This window comes from Tribolium madens, unplaced genomic scaffold, assembly GCF_015345945.1.
Source record: "Tribolium madens isolate multiple individuals breed KSU strain unplaced genomic scaffold, Tmad_KSU_1.1 Scaffold_7;HRSCAF=85;Tcas5.2_LG10, whole genome shotgun sequence".
NCBI classification, from domain to species: Eukaryota; Metazoa; Arthropoda; class Insecta; order Coleoptera; family Tenebrionidae; genus Tribolium; species Tribolium madens.
The window spans coordinates 6779928-6806385 of NW_025401050.1; the positions used below are offsets into that span (position 1 = coordinate 6779928).

The window sequence follows — 26458 nt, forward strand, 5'->3', positions numbered from 1 at the left end:
GTGTTGTTTTGTTTTTAAGTTTTGCAATTTTTTTTGTCAAATGGCAACTTCTCGATAAAAACTGAATATTTAACAACACTGACAAGTTTAGTTACGAAAAATTTACCAAAGGTCAGCTACTTTCCTGATTTTTTTTCTATGCAGGTAAAAAACTATTAGGTATATAAAAATAACTAAAAAAAAATTAAACTAAAAAAATGTCTCATTTGTAAGTTACTACAAAGAATAATTATAATTCTTCTAGTCTGTTACTAAAATTTGTTAGCTTCGAATTTTAGAGTATTTGAAAATAGAAATTATTAACATAATAGGCATTAAAACACATTATTTTGAGTAAAAATGCGTTTATCGGCAAACGTCACAAAAATTACCATTTTTATCACTAAATGTCACAACTAAAAGTTTTACCTATCAGACAGAGTATAATTTTTTTTGCGCTTCAGCGTTTTTAATCTTACCATGATATTTCCCAATGTTTTTTTTCTTGTCTCTTTTGCTGCTTCTATAATTTCTAGAGAGGTACATTGTAGATCAGCATTCGACATTTTGCACTACTAACTGCACTAGTCATACACTAGTTACATTAATAAACACTTTCTAAAACATCAATACAAATTCCGATACTGACGGATGATGTTTGTTTATAAGCGTTATTATGATTTCATTACTTACCAAGCGTCCTAATTATTCTGTTTATTCACTTGCTAATTATAGTGCTCTTTACTCTCATCTGAATCCGTCTGCGGATAAAATAGCATGTTATTCGGAGTAAAAGTGAGTTAATGTAACACAGCTGACGTTCAGATTTACTTTTACTAATAATAACATAATGTACTATTTTTTTAACATCATTTTGAGACTTTGAGACAAACTCTATAAATAACCCGTAAAAAATATAACGGTAAGAAATAAACATAAGAGTGATATTACTACAAAAATATAAATACGAAACAAAATAAGAGTAATTGTAAATGAAACAATAAACAAAAATAAAAAAAACTATTTCGTTGTCTTGATTGTTGGGTAATTTAAAAAGGGGTTTGGCAATGTTTTGTGTTAGGGCTTATTCCATATCTGTTGGCGAACTGACAGTGACAGTGACAGAAAAGACACTTGGAGTGAGCCCACTTGGTTAAGATAAAAAAAATACAAGGGAGTACTTTTTTTCTCTAAAAATTTTGAAGAAAAGGATTGTTAGGAATATCATTTTAGAAAATTCATTTCATGCGTTAACAATTTAATAATTTCTTCATCATTCTTCATCTTATGTACCTACTTATTATATTTTTTTAAAGAATGGTTTTGAAATATTATTTCACACGACACCTATGAACAATATTTTTTAACAGTAAACATATGTTTAGTGTCAAAATTCAGTCATTTTTGACAACGTCAGTTCGCCACCTGATTTGAAACAAGGTATAAATTCACACATCCCCAAGCTTTTGATTGCTTTGTTTTTCTGATTTTAGTTAGGTACTTATACTTGTTCATTTTTGGCAGTAAATTATTTTTTGTGGTGCTTTTTTATGATAACTAATCAAAAAAGAAACAATATTGTAGTAAAAATAGACTTATGAATGAGGTAGTGTAGATTGTTATTTTAAATAATTCAAAATGTCAACTTGAATTTTTTTAATTCTTTAATAAAATATTTTTTTACCTTCACCAACTTGTACCAATTTTTTTCTTACTTATGATTTAAAATTAAACAACTTTGCAAATTGTTAAAGCTAAAACATTAATTATTTTGATTTAATTAATTAATTAATTAATTAATTCAATGTTTTATTCTAATAATTTAAATTTTTATTAGACACAAGTTCATTTATTTAAACTTCAACTAAAATTTGAACTGAAAGCAAAAATAGTCAAACTCGCAAAACTAGGACGATCGGGACCGCAAACGCCAATAATAATTAAGGTCCACTCTCCTCACTCTCTCCGTAACAATGACACAAAATTAGATTCTAATTAATGTCACTTCAAAACGAGTTGAAGAACATTGCGGGGTTGTAATGAAACTTAACGAGAATTTTAAGTGGCAATAAAGTTGCTGAAATTAAACGAAACATCTAAACTAAATTGCGAAATAATTAGTTCCTTATGTCGAATCTCCTTACCCCACCCGCGTCAGTCCGCAACAGATCTTTGCTTACCTGGAACAGAAAAAAAAATCACTATGCGACTAAGTTGCAATTTAATTAAGAATATAAGTTTTGATCGGTTGTGATGATGGAAAGGCACGCAGTGAAAGGGAATGGAATGTATTGATTACAAGGCGAAATGGGGAGAGGGTGCGAATCCGGGGTCAGGTGAAACATTCTTGTTCCCTTGTAACACTGTCGCTCACGTCTCGTAGGGGGTGGGAGAGCCACCCTCGCCATTGTCACCCTATCCCGGCAGGTATGTAACACCTCGCAAAGTCTCCTAATGAGGCGTTGCTGCGCTAAATAAGAACATAACGCGGTATTAGTTATACTTTAATGTTGCAAGGATCGTCTCCACAAAGCCACAATGAGTCGTTCGTTACGATTTTTTTGAATTTTTTTTGAAAAAATTTAACACCGGCCTTTGATGTCATCATATACTCCTACGAGTGTAATTTTGAACAGTATTAATTCTACCCGACATAATAAAACGTTTCAGTAAACATCAAATGTTGAATAGACAACGTTCGACATGCACATTAGCAACAAATTAATACTCGCATTTCAATATATCTATTCTGCATCAAATAGTAAATTAAACGTTCATTTAATTAGTACGAAAATTTCATTTGCGACCTGCACCATCCATACTTGTGTCGAAACAAAACGCAATTCAATAGTTTCATATTTATTTTAATTAAATATCAACTTGTATCGTCGTAAATTTCAATTACATGAAAATATTTTTATTCGTTTCGAATGGAAGTAAAATGTTTTATGCATCGAAGACATGGCTTCCTAATGAAATTTCTGTCAATCAAATTGCTTAAAAACGACATTTCGGTTAAATTTATGTTTCTTGCAACCGCAAGCAAAAGTTGGACAAATTTTCGCGCTCTGATAAATATAAAAATGAAATTTGGAGCGCAGTTATTAGGACGAGCACATTTGTCACCGAAATGCAGAGCTGGCAAGTTTTGATCAAATTTAACAAAAATGGACGATACGAGGTGTCATGTAAGAAAATCTTAGCCAATATGTTCACTAATAAAAAGACAAATAAAAATAAATCGTGGAATTGAAAAACTAAATTGCTTAACGTAACAATAGTTAAAGTATTGATAATTTAGTTATGACAAAGAGATATAAAATAATGTTTATTATAAAAAAATGATCAAACCGGAGTTGGTCAATTCGACCACCAAATAAATTTAATCCTCTTATGGTAAAAGTTGAGGATTTAGAAAACGGGTCAACTCGACCACCTATACCTGCAGGGGGTTTGAGATTGATAAGTTTTGGTATTTATAATTTAGATAAACAATAAGAGAGGTAGTTTAAGGTAGTGGTCAAATTTAACTACGGTCACATTTTAGACTTTTAGTTTGCTTTGACGGAAGCGGTTTGTTATTAGTACTTATTGGCAAGTGGCAAATCAAGAAGCACAAAGAAGAAAAAAAGGTTGAAAGTAAAGTAAATTATGTTAATTAAAAAAATTCATGAATATAATGTGAAAACAATATCTACATTCACATTTGTTAAATCAGTATGTAGCAATGATTTGCCAAATAAATAAAATAAAAATGTTTTAGTTTACATTTACTTGATATTTTCGTTATTTTATCCTCCCCAAAGCCATGTCCAACAGATTTAAACTTTCTGTTCATTATCGAATTTTAATCTTTGCTAAATTTTATCTATCTCCTTTATTAAGTTAATTCTATGGATTTAATATTGTGGTCGAACAGACATACGCTCGATCAAACCACATTATAGATAAAATATGTAAATTATTACGACAACAATACATTATATAACAATAATTACTATTAACAAATTGCAAATAGCTTTTTGAAATTGTGGAATTTTAAATTGTAAGACTACAAAATGGCAAGAAGATAAAAATGTGTGTATAAAATGTGTAATTAAGTGCAAAACTTAAAACTATAGCTCTAGAAGAGTGTAATTTTAAAAAATACATACACCATTGTTAAAGCTCAGAACAAAACAATATAATTTTTTTTTAATTAAATTGATTCTTTACAAAGTGTAAAATTACAAGACGTAATTATAATTAGATTACAAGATTGTAAAACTCTGAGACCGTAAAATTGTAAATTTGTTACTCTGTAAGTTTGTAAAGATATTAAAGGTGTAAAATTTTAAAAGGTTTGACAGTGAGACTGCAGAACAGTAAAACTACAAGATTACAAAACTGTAACTGCTAAAACGTAAAACGGTTGAATAATCAATCTGGGAATCCGTAAAACTGTAAAGAATGTAAAAGTGCTATATTGTCATTATGTGTAAATTTTTAAAACTGTTAGATTATAAGATTGTAAAACAGTAAAATGTAGAAATTAAACAGTCAAATTGCAAGACCGTAAATTAAAATATTATTTACTAAACTTGTAATAGCTATTAACATACCTAGTACGTAATGAATGTCATAACAGCTGCGAATGTTAGTTTGAAGACATCTAAAGCTGTTATGACATTATTACATCAGAGGTTTGTTCAAGATTTTATCGGTTTCAGTCGAATAAGCCAAAAATTGGAACATGTGCTTTTGGTACATTTCATCGTTGGCAGTTCCGTTTTTTTTGAATTAATTTGAAAACAATGTCATTAAACGTCAACATAAAAAATCGTCTAAGAAAATTTAGAGATGAAACACCAAAAAAGGAACAAATTAGGTACCGCCAACAGTTTTTAGAAATGGAAACGAAAAGTCCAAAAACTACTACTTAAACGATGAAATGTTTTTCCATTTTTTGTATCTGCAAGGTAAAAATGACATATCGATATTGTAAAATTGACATTTCAATATTGTAAAATTTTACAGCAATCAATAAGGTTATGCCATAGTTACCAGACTATTTTATTCATGTAACATTGCTCTTAACAGACAGAAACCGATAAAATTTAAAATTACAAGACTATAAAAAAAACAAATGTAAAAATGTATTTAACTAAGTGCAAAACATGAAGCAATGACTGTAAAAGAGTAAAATATAAAAACTATACACCATTGTTAAAGTATAGAATAAAAACATTGTAAAATTTTACTATTTTTTTTTAAACTATTGTCGCAAATTTGTAAGACTGTAAAAGTGTTATATTTCTCTGTGAGATTGTACAGTAAAGGTGCAAAATATAAAATTTTGTTTATTAAAATAAAACTTCTGAAGTTTAAAAAAGTTTGACAGTGAGATTTTAAGGCAGTAAAACTACAAGTTTGCAAAACTATAACTGTAAAAACATTGAATAATAAGTACAAGGCTGTAAAATATTGTCATTTGGTATAAACTTTTAAAACTACAAAATTAAAAAATTGTAATAGTTACAAGACCGTAAACCAAAATAGGTATTATTTACTAAACTTACTCTTATAGCAGTTTAAATTTTCTATTTTTTATTTTTGTGTTCAAGATACAAATACAAAAGTACCTTACATAAATACATAATGTAATTTATAATTTCACAAGTATAGTTTTACCTTTCAGCCATGGAATAAAAATTGTATGTTTGCGCCTAAGCCTTTTTACTTTTAATATGACATTATTGACATTTACCAATGTTTTTTCTTGTTTCTTTTACTGCTTCAGCAAGTCTTGGAGAGGTACATACATATCAGTATTCAACATTTTGCACTACTAACTGCACTAGTCATGCACTAGTTAAATTAATAACCACTTTAAAAAAAATAATCCAATACTGAGTGATATGTGATGTTTATTTATAAGCGTTCTTATGATTTCATGACTTGGAAAGCATTTTGATTATTTTGTTTATTTACTTGCTACTTATATAGTGTTGCTCTTTACTCTCGATTTGCATACATTTCACGAATAAAATAGTACATGTTATTCAGAATAAAAGTAAGGTTATATGGCTCAGCTGAATTAGTTAAATAAACGTTCAGTTTCGCCACATAAACTATCGTTTTTACTCCTAGTAAGATAATATACTATTTGCTTTAAAAGAACAAAAATAGAAATTTAGCTTTATTTTATAACAAGCTTAATTGTCAGAATTTTGCAACACAAACGTAATTCATGTTTTGTTACTTTATAAAATCACAAAAGACTAGAAACAGAGAATAAGAGAAGAATACGTGGGTGTTGACAAGGAAATATAACAATGTGAACCATATACAGTGTATGTATTTTTAAAATACCTACTTATTTAAAATTAAAAATCGTCTTCAATTTGATTAAAAATTTTGTTCTTTCGAGCTCGAATTAATTTTATTTCAGAGTATGGCAGAGGCGTCGGGAAAATATTTAATCCTGTCGGAAGCATTTTCCGCTTCAATTAAGAAATAATGACCTGCATCTTGTAACATCCTAATTTTCTGCAACATTGCCGGTGCGATATCAAAGACGAATTACTCTCTCCCACCTAAACCCGCCGATAACTTCGGCCCAATTTCACATCGTTCCTTTTTACGATCGCATTTATTATATTAACGACGTCGATATTTGGTCCGTCTCCTACTTTTAAGTACACACATCGTTATCTGAGCAAAGTTTTTATCGAAAAAAGTTAAATGAACTGGCAGAAACAGACAGCGGTGCATGAGTGCCGGCCGCTTTAAAGCGCCCCCATGTCAGGGAATGGGGGAGCATATTCGAGAGTGGAAATTGTTCCATTGTTGACTGAATTCGGGTTGCTTTAGGGCCGCCACTCGCGTTGAATAAAAGAGTCGGATATTCTCAGTTCTGGCCTTAGGTCACATGTTTTGCCTCTGAACGTACTTTTGCGGCTTGTGCTTTGCCCCGGGTCGCTACATTACAACGGCCAACTTGCTTTATATCCGAGTTAAATCAACCTCGATGGACCGAAATCTGATATTTGATGGAACGATTTATTAAAATCGGACGCTTTGCAACGAGTTGCATATTGATTTGTGGTTTGCTCATTAGATATATAGCCAGTGAAATAATTAACATTATTTGAGCACAATCTACAGTCTAGACAAAATTTTAATTAATTCCCCGACTTGCATGGAAAAAAGGAATCACTTGTGTCTAAATACAGAAACTCTTTTACATGCTGAATAAAAATCCGGGACGGAATATAATAAAGTACAAAGCGGAAAAAAAGGGTTGAATTCACCACTGGTCACTAATAATACCGACTTCTTTCAAATTCACTCACTAGAAATGAAATTTAATTATGCTCTATAATTGTTACCAAATGGAAAATTTAACGTTCCTTTCTTATATTTACGTGTTTGGGGGATTTCGTTTTGTCGTTTCGAATAAATGGCAGTCCAATTATGTGGCGGTATTTTCACAAAGAATGACTTCGATTTTTTGCGCTCGGGATGATCTTTATCAAAGACCGCAGACACAAAAAAATCGATCTTTTATACAATATGCATTTTTTTATTTCCCTCTTACAATCAAAATAAATCGTAAAAGTACACATTTTTCAAGCAATTTTATTTGTGGTCACGTTTATTTTTATTTGTTCTAAATGTAATCATTATTTATAGTAAGAGTGTAATTATTCCAAACTTAATTAAAAATTAAACTGGCATTTAAACGTTACGTCAAATGTGCTTTCGGTTAAACGTAGTAAGCTGTTACGCGGTACGCTGTTTATTAACAGTGGAATAAAAATACTTTATTCCACTAGTGGATAAAGTGGTACTTTATACGTATTTAAAGTGTGGCATAAAGTCTCTTTGTAGAGTGATTGTGGAAAAATGTTTTTTAAATCTCTTACCATTTAGACACTACACTGTATATCACTTTTATATGTTTATATGTTGTTACATACAGGGTGTGTCAGAACTGGCGCCACAGAGGAAAATTTCAGGTAAGATAAGATACCAGGAAGATGGAAAAATTGTTTAAAAAATTCTATTTGTCTAAAAATTTTGACATTTATTTTTTGAGATTTGACATTTTTTCGTCTATTTATTTAATGATAATGATAAACTTGTATATGTTTTTTTATACTTTTTAGTAAAGGTACAAAAATTTTGCCAATAAACGCCACAAAAATGACATTAAACAGAGTTACAATTTAGGATGCAGCTTCCTTGTTTCCTCTTCTAATAGCCTGCAGCAAAAAAATTGGAAAATTATTTTTCCAACAAAAATAAATAGAGTCAATGTGCAAAATTAAAACTCTCATAGTTTGGATTTTTTCCTTGTTCCTGGCATCTTACCTTACATGGCATTTTTCTCTGAGGCGCGAGTTCTGGTGAATCCTGTAGATTAGCAACTTTTTTATTTTTCTTCGAAAAACTATAAATTTGCAGCAAACCAAAAGAATATGGAAAATGATCTGCTGTGTGGTTCTTGTGTTAAAAAATAGACTCCTACGTTTTGCTGTGGTTTAATTATTGTATAACTTTTTTTATAATTTAAGATATGACAAATACAGTAAGTAATTTTTTCAGACTGTTTTCAGCAAAGTCATTTCATTGTTTAAAACTGAAGATCTGTAATTTTAGTATTTAAAATTGAAAATTGATCATAAAATTTAATGTAACAAGTTTTTGGAACATGTATTATTTCAAATTTATGCAAAACAATATTTTACAAAGTGCATTTCTGTGCGTTTGTATAATTAAAATTACCGAAAATCTCATAATTCAAGTTAGTTACTGTAACTGTAGTGCTTTATTTCAAGTTAATAATTAGTTAATTGGTCAATCTTCTGAAACGTGTCACCAATTATTATTGTACAATCAGAAATGTTTGATTTTGCTTACATAAAGCAACAGTGGTTTGTTAATTAGTGGATAAAGTCTTTAAAAGTTTTAAGGTCTTGTATAAACCCCAAAAAACTTACTCTCAATGCAAGCAACAGAAACTCGAAATAATAGATTAAAAAATTAAGGGTTGAAATTTCATTTGAAACTTTTTTTTCTAAATTTATAGATAAAAGTAATAATGTTGAAGATGGTGTTTTGTTGCACCACAATGGAGGAGCAATTTTCCGTAAAAGCTTCCATAATCGTATCTCAAATAATTGGGGATTTTTTCGTTAAAACATATCTCGACAGTTGAATTTACCTTGTTATTTCGGTACGAAAAGCTTCTGCATGAGCAAGAAAGTTTTATTGCAAATAATCGAGACGAGTCCTCGCAAACAACTTTACCTACGCTCGATAAAACACCCATACTTGACATACCTTCCAAGAAATACTCACAAAGTGCGCTCATTACGAATAAAGCTGACGAATAATTGCTCCAACATTGTTGTATAAACAAGAAAAGAATCGCTTTCCTCAATTCAACAATGTAGCAAATTGTTAAAGATTACAAGCCGCCATTGGCCATAAACCCTAAACCTGAAGTACGTACTTGAACAATTCGTAAGTTTTCATGAAGATGATTTTACGTATTCATAGCTACTCTTTCTATTGGTTTTCACTGACCCTTTTTACGACCGGTCAATGAAACTTTACGACCAATATTCTTTATTCCCATCGTTATCACATAAATGGTTACATTGCGGTTTTCAACGGTTTGGGCCTCCTAATGACTCTTTTAAATTGTAAATTAAATAACACGACATGTCGTTTAGCGGAAATTTCAGTTGGATTCGCTGTTCTTGTTTTGTAACTCGGTTGAAAAACTGTGCAAAAAATTAACATCATTCCAAATGAATGGAAATTTGTAGGACGTTGAATAGAGGAAAAAGTACTACGTTTTGTGCAGTTTTTCATTCTATTTGCAGAGAAATATTAATCAGCCAAGTATGAAAGGAATATGAATGAAACATAATTTAATTTACATCATTCACAAACGTACCTATAAAAGATTTAATTAAGAACAATTTACAGAAAACATAGTTTGTTGGTTGGAAAAAAATTGTTGGAGCAGTTAAATGCAAATACATGGTGCGTCAAAACTTGCGCCCCAGAAAAAATGCCAGGTAAGATACAAAAATTCTATCTATAAAAGTATCAAAGATATGAGAGTTTAAATTTTGCACTCTGACTCCATTTATTTCGTTTGGAAAAATAATTTTCCACGTTTTTTTGCTACAGGTTATAAAAAGAGGAAACAATTTTTTTGACATATAGAAGTTTAGAAACATTATTTTTATGTTCCTGATATCTTACCTTACTTAAAATTTTTCTCTGGGGCGCGAGTTCTGACACACCCTGTATAAAAAGCATGTCACAAAAGTTATTGTGATTGTTTTGTTTGAATGTTTGAATAAAATTTCATTTTTGACAGTATCACATAACATCAGAATGAAGTTGACAATAAGATTTGAAAAATTACTAAATCCATCAATTTTAGAAGAGCACCTCATTATGTGATTAAAAAATTATAACTAATTAATGAGTTCTAAAATTCCTATTTTTTTTTTCATTTTAGTTTGTGTAAAAATTTAAGCTTGCATTAGCGCCTTGAATTTTAATGCATTCTGTTATTCCGATTTTTAAAACCCGCTTTAGGTGTATACAGAGTGGCACCTGTGAGATTTCCATGGCTAAGTTGTACCCTAAAACATCGTAAATGGGTTAGGTGAATAAATCTTTGGGATGATCCCATCTGGGGAGTGCATGTAGAGTATTGTGTGAAATCTGTTGAAATCATGTTTTGGTCTCCCAATTTGTCTCCTCGCATCTATTTTAATCTCAAAGCGATCTTAAAAAGAATCCAGACATAAAAGATAAATCCGTTCCTGAATTCAGGCAACGTAACGAAATAAAAACGGGCGAGATACGTAAAATGATTATTATTTGCATCCGAGCGCGGATATATTGTGTGCGAGATAAAAGAAAAGTGGGATGAAAACAGTGACATTCTCGTAATAAGACGTAGTAAAACAGATAGAGTTCCGGCGAAAGTCCCCGGAATGCGGGGTCTCGTTGTGTGGGGAATTGCGGAGGCGCCGTTTTCGACATCTGGTAATGACAGTTGAGAGGAGTAATCGGTTCGGATTGTTCGAGAAGCGAATATCCGGATGCTGGCGGTTAACAACACTAGCATGATTGTGCGGTCACAAGCAATCAAACCCTCGCTTTCAGACGATTTACACTTACAAGCTTTACACTTCGATACAGGAAACCGCGATGCATGCCGGTTTAACCGCTGTCCTTAATCGAAATTCTTTGATTGAGTGTCACAACTATTTCCGTATTAGTTTGCTGGAGAGATACAAACGAGGAAACGCTTTACCATTCCATACCACATAGTTCACTTCAAGATACAAAAATTAAATATTTTTTTTTATTTTCGTGAAGGTTGTATTTTCTGCTGAAATTGATACTCTGCAAGTTCATGACACTGGAAAGAAACTCATTTGAGGTCTTATGGCACAAAGTACGAATTTGAAAGTAGACGCAATTACCGTTGCGAGATTTGAAACCTTATTAAGAAAATATATTGCAGTTTTATGCACAAAATACGAACAAAAAAGATTACTTTAAAACCAAAAATAAATATAGTCAAGCAGCTTATTTTTAATGCGACTTATGGAAAATTAGTTATGTTGGTTATTAAAATATTGTCAATACATATTTGGATTTTACGGAATTTGTTCTAACACCTGTCAACTCTAGTTCTGTTCTTACTGATGCAAGTTTTAAATTTTTCTTCAGCTTTATTTCAAAAGTGTCACTTTACACTGTTCCAGACGAAGTTTTGTTGTAAGTACCAATTTTTGTTATCCGTACCGAAATTATTATTATAACTCCTTTTTTGAAACTGTCACGAATAAATTTAAAATGTAACATTTCTCTAAAAAATAGACTTTACAAAGAATAATTGTTTTATGCTACAATCACTCAAGGAAAGCAAGGGAGGCAGTGCTTCCTCAAACAAAATTGTGGTTTCAAAATTCTCTTTGATTCTATTAAGTAACTTAAACTTGAAAATGAAAATTAATTAAAATTATTTGTAATAGACAATTTATTGGCTTATTGTAGAGTATTTTACTTTAAAAATAACGCCAAGACGTTTTAAAAATATAAAAAATGTGATGTTTTAAGTAGCCGGAGGCAGTCTATGGTTCCGGCTCCGAGCTAGGCAGTATAGACGCACTTATGTGTGATTTCTGCATATAGAAGCAATAGCACTACATGTAAAAGGTATGACGAAATCTAACAAAGGAAGCATGCCTCCGGTATAAAATGCCATTTAATTTAATAATTGTAGTCAAACTCAAATGTCAATGTCAATGAAAATTTATTTCTAACAATTTTAATTATTTTCTTTAAATTGTAAAATATAAAAAATTTAGATTGCATAGACATAAACAAACTAAGTATACTAAGCGACATTTTTTCAATTTTTTTTCTAACAAAAATATATGTACCCTATGTAAGTTTGTTCAGAAAATTCAAAAATGATCACCAAAATTCTTCATCACGTAAGATTTTTTTGTTTTCATATTTAAAGAGTAGTCGAAGTAAAAAAATGCATTAAATCATTTCTAATTTTAAACTTGGTTTACAAAATGAATAGATTGAACACAAATATAACAAAGAAATATTTTCAAGAATTTCTTTTTTGTCTTTTATGAGGAGTAAATTCTTCGTTTTACAGATACCTGCAGAAGTCTCCCATGTTTGTCGAATCCCATACATACCATGATACCTTGTTTCCATGACACTAATATCTTGAATGCTCTTATTTGTCACTTTAGAATCCGTAAGTTTTGTAGAATGAAATCGAATCGAAAAATACACTTTTAGAGTGTTTTACAATTTTCCAATAGTTTTTAGATAAATACAGTATAATTTTCATTTCTATTATTGCTAATAAATCTGCACTGTTAAAAGAATTTCAAGCAGTTACATTATTTTTAGGTATTTAACTCTTGTACAAAAACTTCATTAAAGATCACTTTCCAGATTTGAGTTTTTTTTCGGAATTTGGTATTACTTACGATTACTTTAAGGCAATTTTGTCTCAGATACATTAGGATTAATTTTCGTATTTGCTTAAACAGAAAATAAATTGATTTGCAATAACAAATCAGTGGTAAAAGATGAAATTTAAATTTATTTTCCACAATAATGCCCTAAAAAATTATTAATCAAAAATGTGACGTCTTGGAAGATTTTTATTTTTACTATTATAAGTCAAATGGTGTGTTTTAAAAATTATGCTTGTTAGAAAACTCATGTCGTCTAGTGATTACCTATTATTTATAAGCAAATTAGAAACAGATTAAAAACAACAACTGGTAGGTCAAAGAAGACTTCTATTGACTTCTTTACCCAAATAAAGTAAAAACGTCATGTGGCTTTTCGGTTTACGTATCCACGGCCGCCACTATTTCCAACGTATACGCAACGAATTGTAAATTGTTTCAACACTTAGAGAAAAACACGAATTCCATCTAAGAAAATTGTCAACTACTCCAGTAAACACATTTTGTTATCAAATAACAAACTATTCTTGGAAGCCATCTTCATCATTGAAATTACCTTACACTTCGAAAGTTCCTCCAGTTGCAGCGCGTTTCAAATTTAATTAAAATAATTGTTTGTTAATTCTCCTCCTAAACAATCGATAAAAACAAACATTTCTCCTCGTAACACTACATTCACATTAATTTTCCTAAGTTTCTTGGCAATTCAATTAAAACAACGTGATTTGGTAGTTATAATAATGCTTGATCAAATTTAATTAGTTAAATTGGCGTGAAAGCGTCGAAAAGAGAAGTTCATAGTTGAAGTGCATCTCTTGTCACGGTTCATATATGCCAATTTTAATTAATTTGCAACCTGTAATTACTTTTTTCACCTGTTCCGATCAATTTCTTGCAACGAAAGTGTTAAAGTATCGTAACTAATTATTGAAACGTTTTATGTTTTGAGCACTCTGGAATATTAAAGCTTAAATAATTTCCGTATGTTTGAAAGGGAACTGTTTGGTGTGTTAAAGCTCTAAAACGTGGAAATTGTACACATTTCAATAATGTCAGGTGTTCAAAGGGAATATTACGCGACAATCACACAAACTAGATCAGTCGCTTGCATATTGCATATTACTTTTATTCATTTTGGTGCATTTGTGTGAAATATCTCGTCTGAAAATAATTCAACAATATCAAAAAACGTTGGAGATTTCCTCGAAATTTTACGAGGGAGGATCGCTCACCGCTTATTGTTTTCTAAAAGCAACCGTAACTCAATTTTGGGTTCTTCTCTTATTAAATATCGGTAATTTCAATAAAGAAGTTATTTTGTTTATAACTCGCTTTAATCATTTTATTGGAAAGAATACCGGAACGCTCCTGCAAGGACTTAAAACGCTAACATAAATCATATTTTTACTGACGAAACTGCAGACTTACTTCCCGTTCTACTCGCCCGAGCGGAAAATTATTGACATTTTATTATGCCGTTTATGGGCCGGAATATTTTATGTCCCAATTGATTCCGCGTTACGAGACCATCCGACGAATTCTCAGACCAATCGCGTTAATTATTAACTCCAAAAATGTTCACTTTAGTAAGCAAGAAGAAATACTTTTAATTTAAAACTCGTCCGTTTTCCAAAGTTTGTAAAGTATCGAACTCGGTCCTGAAACTTGTAATTCGCGAATGCCATCCAATTAAAAGAAAACAAACCTCTGATCGCTTGTTTTTCTATCGGTTTGACGTCGAGACACAAGAAACCTTTAACCAGTCCATGTGTTTAGATATCATTTCCCGGACAAAAATCCCATTAGGAAGTAGCCAGATGGCCCCCACATCAACCCTCCCAGCTATTTGCTTATTTTTTAGAAAAATCATACATATCACTGTTTTACTTTCGACAGAGTCGCGAGCTGACTGGAATTTTGATACGGCCATTTAGTCCGGTCACGACGCAAGCATTACATTCGAATTCTGGCGACGGACGTTCAACTGTTGCAGAAATACAACACCGAAAACTGTATCAATCAAGAAATTACTGAAATTGGTGATCAGGTGGTGAAAGATTTAAATTGGACTTTGATAGTCGATGGAGAAAGATGGTTGTAAATCATAAGGGTAAGTATAGAAAGACATAAATTTATCGGTCGTTGGGTTGCGACTACCTTGCTTCGAAAATGGCAGACGATAATTCTGTCAAAATTTTATTAGCAGACCTAAAATGTCGCATGTGCACCATATAATCGAATTAATTTTCTCTCATCATTTTTACAATGGCGATAAAAAAGCAGAAGTTTTACAAAAAAAGCAAAAAATTCAATACACAATCATTGTCTGTCCGTTTGTCTACACAAAATCTTGCGAGTCAAATTTGACAGTTCTTTCGATGACAATACAATAATATTTACTTTAATTAATAACTTATAAACAATTAACAATTGTGATGAAATTGTGATCAATATCTTGGCCCCTAATTGTAAAATAAAAATGAAATCAACTTCATTCGCTAAAGCAGATAAAACTACAAGTAGTTCAGGTTTTTAAAGGCAAAACCAACTCCCACAAGAATCAAGATATATATTTTTTTAAATAAAACCTTCATGATGCGACATGATTTTTCTAACAAGCATAATTTTTGGTGCCAGTTTTAAAACACGACATTTGACTTATAATGGTAATAGTAATTACATAACGAGCACGGAAAGTGAAAAATAACGCTCATGTGGGGAGTCTGATAGTGCAGAAGCCCCCCACGAGTACGTTAAACACTTTCCAGCGAGTTATATACACTATTTTTCGCACGACCCCCGTAATACCACGACAAACAGAACACCACTATTTTCAATGATTTAATGTTTCTGTTAAAGATCTATCATCGGCAGTAATAAATTAGGTGTCTATTAGTAAGTACTTACTTATTTTAGGTGATTTAGGTTTAAATACTCGACGGTTTCAATTTGCAGAACTTTTCGTCAATTTTTAACGAAAAAGTAAATAAATGTCAAAAAAATGCATATGGCAACAAACAGCCAATCATGCCCAACTAGCCAAAGGCGCATAGAGATCTCCGCCAACCCCACAACCTCCGTTACGTTATTTTCATTTCGGCACCGTGTCGTTAAGAGAATTCGATATCGTCAACTTTCGTAGGTAATTCACTGTATGGAAACAGTTATTTTTGTATAGGGTCGTGGGAAAAAATAAAAAACCTCCAACACGTCACATTTTTAATTAATTTTTTTTTGATAATTGTTAACATAGGGCATTAAATAAATTTAAATTTCATCCCTTACTACTGATTTGTAATCGCAAATCAATTTATTTTTTGTTTAAGCAAGTAAAAAAAATGATCCTTTATGTATCTAAGACAAAATTGGTCTGAAGTAAAGGATGCGAAAATTCAAAAACGAATTTTCGTAGTTTCTCAAACCTGAAAGTGATCGATAATGAAGTTTTTGTGCAAAAATTAAATATGTACCTAAGACATTTTATGTTTATTATCGGGATTCTAATACACAAGGCAAAAAGGTTTTAGGCACATAACCCCTTAAGGACAAATTTTTGACTGGGATAAACCCAACTCAGCGGTATAGTTAGAGCCACCCTATAAATTTAAACCGCACTCGTTGACTTGGAAATTAGGAATTGCTGTAAAAATTTTATTTGATTGAAAATGAAGCCACAACTCGATTTCTGTGAAAAATGTGACCAAAATCACATAAAACCCTTCACTGTTGATAAGTAAACAACCCTTAACTTCTACATTAATTAATAAATTTATTAGTATATAAAACAAATAAATTAATTATTTTGTGAAATGGTGACTTTGAACATCAAAACCTTGAATCAGATCAATTTTTAATTTTAAAGAAACGTTTCAAATATTATTTTATTCCTTTCAAAACAAGTCAAATGCGATAAGTGATTACACATAGTCAAAATTCTTAATAATTTGAGCAAACGATTTATCAATTTTCGTCAACTCTCCGTCGACCCATCCCAATGCCGAAAAACCGACAACTGCCGACCATCGGCTCCATCCCATCTGAAACGGTCGAACGTGCCTGCTCGAGAGCCGAGTTTTGTGACATTACTTCTGAAGCACGCTGTACCTAAGAATTATGTAACTGCTTGAAATTCTTTTAAAAGTGTAGTCCACAGATTTCTTGGCATTAATAGAAATGGAAATTATTCTGTATTTATCTAAAAACTATTGGAAAATTGTAAAACACTGTTGCTGCTGAATGTCTCTAAAAGTGCATTTTCCGATTCGATTTTTTTCAAAAGTTTTAAGTTATCGACTGTAAGTCATCAACAAGAGCGTTTTCATCAAGATATCAGTGTCATGGAAAACAGATATAAAGGTATTATTATAGGATTCGACAATGATGGGCAGATTTTACTCCTCATTAAAACTAAAACGAAATTTTTGAATATATTCTTTTGTTAAATTTGTCTTGAATTTATTATCTAGTGTTCCATTTTGTGTAGTTTGAAATTAGAAATAGTTTAATACATTTTAGAGCTCAGTCTATATGGTGAATACAGCATACATTCGTAGTCAAAGATTGCTCATGGTGTGCGAATGAGCGAATGACAATTTTTGACTACCTGTGGTATTACAACTTAAATTTTCTGAACAAAATTACATAGGATAGAGATACTTCTATCAACGCTAGAAAAAAAATAAAAAAATATTGCCTAGTGATTATTTAAAAAAAATGTAATTTTATTTATCTCAACCCTATAACGTTTTACACACATTTTTAGTGTTTTACAATCTTTTTGCATTTTTCTAAGTCTATTGGACTTCTAGATGTGCATTCGGTTGAATTTTAATCTTTTATATTTTTTCGGTTTTTGTCAAAATTTTCGGTGAATTTCGGTACCCGAGCGGTCATCAGTTAATAACTTTTAAACTTTTTTAGACATTATTCACTTCAGTTCAAAGAAAATTTTGTAATGAAAATAAATCTTTTGTAATTTTTTCATTTTGATTTATTAATAAACATATTAAAGAACGCGACGTCATCATGTGCAATGTCTTAATAAGTCAAAAGGCGACTATATCAAATTTTACCTTTTAAAATTAAGAAATTACCTAACTTTACAACAATCTCTAAATCGATTAAAAAAAAATTATTTTAAAAACGACATATTAAAGAAAAATTGGATAAAAAACGTGTCAAAAATACCAGAACTAATGTCAATTTAAGAAAATAATTTGAAACTAAATTTAGAACCCTGAAAAATTTTGCTTGACTCTAAAGCTTGTGAAAAAATATTTACTCATTTTTGCTATTATCGATCACACTTGTGGCTGCAGAAAGTCCGGCAAGTGTTTGAGCAGTCCCCAAGTTCCGCAACGCCTCTGCTGTCCCTCCTCTAAAAATATGTCTTTATTCCCGTCAACCACCGAATATTTTTCTCACTGGTTTAAAGCAAATACTTTTGTGTACTCTCCACTTTACCCTTGCTAGTATAAAGCAAAGATGCTTTGTTCACATTTCGGGAAAGTGACAACGTGTGCAGCGGCGGTGGCGGTGGCGGCGGCGCTCGTTCGCCGTCAGAAGTTTGTTATCGCACGTACATCGTCTTTGCGGAAATCCATCGTGAAGGCGCACGTGCACGATCGGGAACGGTTGTTCGCATATTCAACACCGATTTTCATAATGATCCCGCTTTGTATATGTCGAAATGATACTTTCGCCGATAAACACGTATAAACAAGCCGACAAATAACAGCGCAAATAAAATATATATACACAGCGTCTGGCGCACCAGAGGAAAATCATGCATTCAACAACCTGCGAGATGGAGATAAAAGGAGCTCCGAGCAACGTTTATTAATCCCACTGTTGTCCTTGCCGCCCCGTAACGAAGTAATACGAGATGGAGGCGGCGACGCCTTTTCCACTGATTAAGCGACAAGATCTAGTAACATTACATTTGTTTTGCAGATCAAAAATAAAACAAACAAACGAAGCGCGACCTAAAACGGCGAAATTATCAAAAATCGCGGCTAAAAAAAACTGAAAACAGTCGCACAAAATGTTCTTTGTAACACCGAAATAGAAAATAGTATATTAAAAAACTAGTGTTATAAACACGCAGTGGCGACTATTACAAATGCACGAGTATCACAATGAGGCATTTTTTATACAGGATGTTTATAAATGCCTGGGCATCAAGTTGGCTTCTCAAATTATGTCAAAATGTTTTTGACCACCATTTGCCGCTTGACTTATATTCTGAATTCAACACTTTCAATCCGTTAAATTTATCGCTTGAATAAAAGATGAAATGAACAAAAATGAGTGTTTGTTAAGTGAAATTTAACCTTGTAAAGCTTTCCTGGAAGGCTCCACATCTTCATCACACGATGATTTCTAAATGTATCCAAAGCAAGGTTATGTTAATGCTCGCCTGTCAAAAAGTTTCGTCGTTTGCACAGTTATGGTGTGCTTTTGAGAAATTTTCATGGAAAACCAAGTGTCATGGAATGGTATTAGACACTGAACAGGCAGCACCCATCAGAATTGACTATTTTTAGATACCGTGGCTTCTCTGCAGAAGAGCGATGGTTTAGCCCCAGAAGCAGATTTTTCATGAGTAAATTAATCTTAGGAACGATATTGGATCCATATCGTTTTTAAATAGACTCTGTGAGATCCTCTATTTGATTATTTGAAGATTTTTTTTTCACTTGAAAGTTTGTGAAGACGCTTTCTTTTTGCTGGTGTGTGTACAGGGTTTCACAAACCAATAAACACAGGTGCATTACAAATCTTGGTGGGTGTGACTACACTGGCGCACACGGAATTTTGGACATCAAATTTATGTCAGTTCAAAAAATGTCAATGTAAGTCACACTTTATTGTCATTATGATTGACATTTGAAACTAAAATTTGAAAATTTTGGTTGTTTGGCTTCGATTTTCCGAGACAATAATGCCAGCAATACGTGTTTCTATTTAAGTTCAATAAATTATTTTGATTTGTTATTTTTTCTCTAGCTATCAGGATAAAAATTACAAAAACCGAAAGTGAGGCTACTTGCCTAAAGCCCGTTTTACATTTTTATGTCACTCGAATTGCAAATCGTCCAAAATTCCGTGTCCGCCAGTGTATTACCATAGATTATAGACTGGATTCACAAGACTAGACTAAAATTGTTTCAAGTAGGTAGTGCAAATGCCAACTGTCAACTGAATCAAGTGATGTCACTGATGTCTAACGTTTGGCTGAATTTTGAGACCAAACCTTATGAAAATGACCCAAAATAAAAAAAAAAAGTGGAAACAACGATTTCATGTATGTAGTTGAATTACGTATAGTCTTCACGCAGGCGGCAAATTTGACAAAATTCCAGTAACTTGATGCCCAGGCATTTATACACACCCTGTACTATTTTTTTATTGGGCGCTTTTTAAATTGATTTTATTATTATATTTGACAGTTAAAATTTTTTACATTTGACGTTTACGGTACCGAAGTTGCTCAAAATTAGTTTAAATTGTATTAGTTTCGGTGAAATACGTTGAAATGCAACAATTTAAGGCCAAAATGACCTCAAAAACCAGTGTCACAAAATTGTATTTTGTGCAACTGTTTTCAAATGCATTGTGACACCGAAATAGTAAAAAGCTCTTTTTTATTGACGCTAGTACTTTTTCTTTGGTACCGTTAGAAAACAAATTTAATTTTTTATTATATAGAAAAAAGATAAATGTCCTACATTAAATAGTCCAACAAAAGTGCTGATAAAGTCAAAAATATCCAAAATATTAATTCAACTATACTTCTAAAAGATTAGGAATTTTTGTAGTTTTTTCAACGCCAATCGATTTTTGTGAACATTTTACATATGTATGTAAAAATATTACGTTTGAGGTACAGTTTTACCGCAATTTACCAAATAAGCAAAGAAAAAATTAGTGAATCTTTAGTTTTATTAACCTCCAACCTCTCGCTGCGCCACTGGTATGTGCAATAGTGCCACAGCCCCAATTAAATACAAAACTTCTTAAACAATCGCTAAGTTTGCCCTTTCGCTCGTAAAGTCAACAGAAAGTAACTCCGCTTGACTTGGTTCCGACTCGATAAAAAAATTAAAGAGATAGATAGAGTGCAACTCTTCCATTCCATCCCTGTTTAGATTTTTTGTAGAAATTTTAATTAATTATCGTTTGTAGTTGGCGCAAGCCACCCCTCGATGTTTGTAGGTGTAGCAAAGCCAAGTTGAAACCTGTCTAACAAGTTAACCCGTAAATTACACGAAACATTGTTAAAATACTTGAATTTTTTCCAAAAATAATTGCTTCTTTGTCTCAACATATTAAACAGTCAGGCTAGAAATTGAATTTGCTCGAAACAATCAAAGTTCAAGAATCGCGTTTTCGTGTCAAATAGTGGGCAGCATTTTAATACAGCCTATTTCAGATCACGTTTTTTCACTGTTTAAGTGCAGTTTCGATTCGGTTCCGACAAAAGATTGAAAAGAAATATGTGCCAGATTTGGGGACCGGTTTTCAAGACACTGCGATTGTAACAAAGTTAGTCTATTAGCGATCACAATGAAAGATAGCGGTAGATTCGACTCTAATGCTGCTTCTATTGATTTGGTCGCTGTACCTTGTTTCAGCGAGTGAAACTAAAGACGACAGGGGAGTTTTTGCTGAATTTCGAACGACGACAGTTATTATTTTTAGAGCACTCAGACGACGTGATCAAGGTAAACACACGAAAGTGCTATTGCAATATCGTTTGAGATTTAAAAAAAGAAAAATACACAAAAGAGTGGCAGTAAGATTTCATTGTGATACGCTAAGGAACTAGTGCCATTATAAATACAAATCATTTTTCTACGCTCTATTGTACTACGTAGTTTGCACACAAAAACTGAGGTTAGCTCGAATTGTTTTCATTTAAAGGTCTGCTAAAAAGTAAACTGAAATTTTCAAAGCTTTGTGTAACGCTACAAAAAGTAGCTCTAGAAACATTAATAATTTTTTAATTATTAGATAAAAAATTAATAAGCAAACTGAGTAAAATTTTTATTTTATAATTAATTCTATAATTATTTAAACCTGGCGTTGATTTTCGTGATTTTCGAATTTTTCTGGTCACTCTAAATTTTTCTACTATGTCATACCATTTTCTTTCCATGATCTATTTCATCTTAGAGAAAATCTAAAAGTTATGTAAACTAATAAAATGTTGAGATTGTTACCAATAATTCAAAAATACTTAAATAATTTCTTCCATTCTTGAGATGTTTTATTCTGTATAAAAAATCAAAAGGCAATTAAATCCTTCTGTACCGTTATTCAAACGCTTCTGACAGTTATTAAAATCATTTGGAAAAGTCTCAAAAACATTTCAAAAAGTTAATTCTTTAAATAGTTACAAACGCATAAACTTGGGAAGAATAAGAATGCCTTATCGGAAAAAAAGAATGTAAAAACTAAAAAGCTAACTAAAGCAAATTTTCTTGTTTACTGCCAAAAATTCCGAAGAAAATGAAGTTAACCATAAGTTATGTAAAGATGTCAGTGACAACCATATTTTAAGTGTTTTTACGACTTAAGGTAAATTGACTATTTTTACGATTTTACTACCGCTCCAAATACCCAAAAAATTCCTAAATTTTTAAACTAGACTCAATATCGTTTTATGCACTTTTTTGAGTTCTGAAAATCGCTAAATATATAAAAAATGTTATATGGATCAATTTTAAAGTTGTTTTTTTTTTTGGGATTTTTGTCGATTTTGGTCGATTTTTGGCACCCGGAGCGGTCTATTGCCAATAAGTTTGGACTTATTGGTGATAACTTTTTATGTTTGGTACCGTTGGAAATAAAATTGAATTTCCTGTCATATGCAAGAAAGATCAATGTTCTACGATAAATATTTATCGAGAAAATTTCTGATAAAATCGAAAATATAAACTAGACTATAACTTCAAAGCTATTACGAATTTTACAGGTTTCTTGACGCTAATCGATTCTCCGGAACATTTTACATGTGTTTATGTCAAAATATAATAACATTGAGGTACAATTTTGCCGCAATTTACAAAATAAGAAAAATAAGCTCATCTTGAAAAACTCAAAAAATTCAAACTCAGTCCAGTAACGTTTTATAACCTTTTTTGAGTCTTTAAGTCTTCTAAAAATGTAAAGAACATTAATTATATGGATGAATTTCAAAGTTGATTTTTTATAATTTTTGTCAAGATTTTGGCCGATTTTTGATACTCTGGGCAGTTTATTGCTTACAATTCGAGAATTATTGGCGGTAGCCTTTTGTCTAGAATCTTTGAAAAGCAGATTTAATTTTTTATCGTATAGAAAAAAGATCAGTGCCCTCCGACAAACGTCAAACACTAAAAAAAATTAAAAACGGAAAAAAATGTGTAGAATTTAAAAATACCTTGGTTTCGCAACACTCAATACTCTATTGAAAGTAAATGCTGTGGGAATTACGGTATCATCTCCTAGACTCATTACGCTAATGGCATTTACCTCCCGGCCGTATTCGGCGGAACAAATGTGTCCAGAGCGCGATTCTCGGTTAAGTTTGTGTTAAATTTATCCGAATGAGCGTACGTGTAGGCAATAAATTTAAAGTATTAGCAAGTTGTAACAAAGTTCGTGCAACAAGTAATGTAATTGCGTTTCAACTGCGCCGCAAATGGTCGTCAGTTTGTCAAAAAGTTATCTCGTCGGTACACGGAATTGTTTGGGGCCTCGTGAAAGGACCGGTCGCAAAATATGGCCCGATGAAATATTAGGGGATGGTGGAGGAGTCGTCTTGCATGACAGGCGGCAACATTTCCTTCGTAATTATGGAGCAGCGAGGCCGAGTGGTGTATGGCAGTTCCATGATTAAAATCGAGTATTCGTAAGGAAAGAGAATTAACTGTTGTGTTCGGAGTCGGAGCGGTTAGTCTGGAGAGATGATGAATGTTTTCCAAGTTATGTGTAAAAGTCGTTAATAATACTCAAAACTTGCGCTTACCTAGGTTATAATAATTCTCCGCATCTTCGGGGAGTTCAAAGTTCGTCGACTAACGAGATACTGAGAAATAGATACCCGGGAAAATTTGTCTTCCAGACGGGGGAGATATGTACGCGATGTGTGTGGATCTAACTTACTTTTACTCAACAACTTTCACTACTTCCAACGGAAATGAACTACACGACGAGTTTATTTCTTTTCCCAAACAACTTTGCCCATTAAGCTTTCAGGATCATCAAAACATAAACCATATATCAAGACTTAAAAAATAGACTCTGGATCAACATGACAAAAATCTTATTAAATATAATAAATAATAGCTATTTTTACACTTTGATAGTAATTGATTTACATCTGGATTTTTCATAACTTGTTGTCTTCCCAACACCACCAAACTTTATTTTATTACACACAACACGTTTCAACCACAAGTGAGGATGACCACTTAGCGGTCGAAACACGTGTTATGTGTATTAAAAAAAGTTTGGTGTTTTTTGGAAAAACAACCAGTTTTAATCATCCAGTACCAAAAAGATTTCTACATTGGTTATTCTTACTTTTCTTACGCTGCGTTTCTACGTATACCTTCTTTAGTTCTTAACATGTTTATATTCTCTTATGTTTACGTTTAGGTGTTATAGCTAATTATCTCGTTCTTACATCTTTACTCTACGTCTCTTAAGTTTCTACATATGTTCTTTCGACTCTACGTTGCGTTCTTACGTTTAATGAAGAATCTATACTTATTATTATACAGGGTGCACCAGAACTCGCGTCCCAGAGAAAAAATTCAAGTAAGATAAGATACCAGGAAATGTTTAAAAAAAAATATCTGCCAAAAAATTTTGACATTTATTTTTTGACATTACTCATTACTACAATCCGATCTATTCTTACAGCATCTTCTCTTTCACGACAGCTTATACCGTTTATAGGTATGTGTCTATCGAGGAGAATCATCGGCACGACCGTCAATCCTGAATCAATAGGGACAGACTTTTTGGGTCAACTTTCCTTAATTTTCATTGCATTGAAGTGCCCAAATGCCCTGACCCAGAAATTAAAAAAAATCCATTTCGGGTTGTTGAAAACTGAGGGATTTGGATAAGATGTTTGGTTCTTTTTCAGTCGTTTTTAAATGATTTTTGCACGGGCCAGTTGGCCTGGTCCAGAAATAAAAAGCCATTTTGGAATGCTTAAAAACAAGGCATTTTGTAAGTTTTCTAGATCTTTTTCGGATGTTTACTTTTGAGAAAACACTAAATTTGTAAGATTCTGCCTTGTTTTTCGTGTGCCCAATTTTGGTGGTCTACAGATATTTGGGTACTTTTGGGGTGAATAAAAATTAATGCTTTTTGAAGGGTTTTAGGCCTTTGTCGGTTGTTTGCTTTTGGGCAAACAGCTAAATTTGTAAGATTCTGCCTTGTTTTTTAATACGCCAAATGTCCTAGCCCAGAAGTAACATTTTATACTATACTCATAACAAAAGCAATGCTGCGTAAAGTTATTGTTTAAGGTACAGTTTAAATTCTAAATTAAAAAAATAATCATTTAAATTTAAAGTACATTCAATACTTCAATATTTTACCCTCCACTCACTATAAGAAAATGAAGCCAAGCCCACTTTGAATTTGAAGAACTTTCACAACATTAAATTAATTTATAATAAAGGGATTCCATCATTGGTATAATGTACAAGTTTATGTGATTCAAGGAATGTACCAGGAATAAAGTCTTCTTGCACAAAAATTAAATCTTATATTGGTTAAAAGTGTTGAAACATGTTTCGGGCACTAATTAGTCCCAACTTCAGTCTACATTGTTAATAACAAAATGTGGAATTTATAAAGATTACAATAAAAATTTTTAAATTTTTCGAGAAAAGAAAAAGTGTTAAAACGTTTTACATCTAGAGTGAAAATGGAATTAATTAGTGACCGAAACATGTTTCAACATTTTTAACCAATATAAGCTTCAATTTTTGTGCAAGAAGACTTTATTCCCAGTACCTCCCTTAAATTAAATTAATTATAAATGGGTATTTTAAGCTAGTTGCTGGTTCAACGCTTCTGTACTTCACAACCGAACACCTGGTGATTTTTCGGTTTTATTATGCAATTTATCTACTTTCCTCACAAAAATGACAAAAAGCCGTCGCCGCATCCCTATTTTTCACCCTTATTTTAATATCCTGTATATCGAAAAGTGCACGTATTGAAATAAGTCTCCGTTGCAAATTCATTATAACCAAATGAATCAAGCAATTGCTGGAATTATTAAATTCCTAAATAACATGATGTGGGCAACATTAATACTGCTTTATTGAAATTCCGCCGGATATTTAAGCACACTTCAAACTCAATTCTGACCTATCCTCGACGATTTTTTTGATGCAATATAAACTGTAGTTGATTTAAATAAAGAGGCTTATATC

At 31.9% G+C, this 26458-nt stretch overlaps 1 protein-coding gene across 14 annotated transcripts in view; it reads right to left on the reverse strand.

The window, feature by feature from the left end:
- Positions 1 to 26458, reverse strand: part of LOC123010289 (CUGBP Elav-like family member 4) — a 372656-nt gene that overhangs the window by 173445 nt on the left and 172753 nt on the right. Inside the window, exon 4 of one of the 14 annotated variants that reach the window (XM_044407041.1) lies at positions 2124 to 2159. The exons of the other annotated variants lie outside the window; for them this stretch is intronic. The gene's annotated coding sequence lies outside the window, so the exon portion shown is untranslated. The remainder of the gene's footprint in view (positions 1 to 2123; positions 2160 to 26458) is intronic. 14 annotated transcript variants of the gene reach the window in all.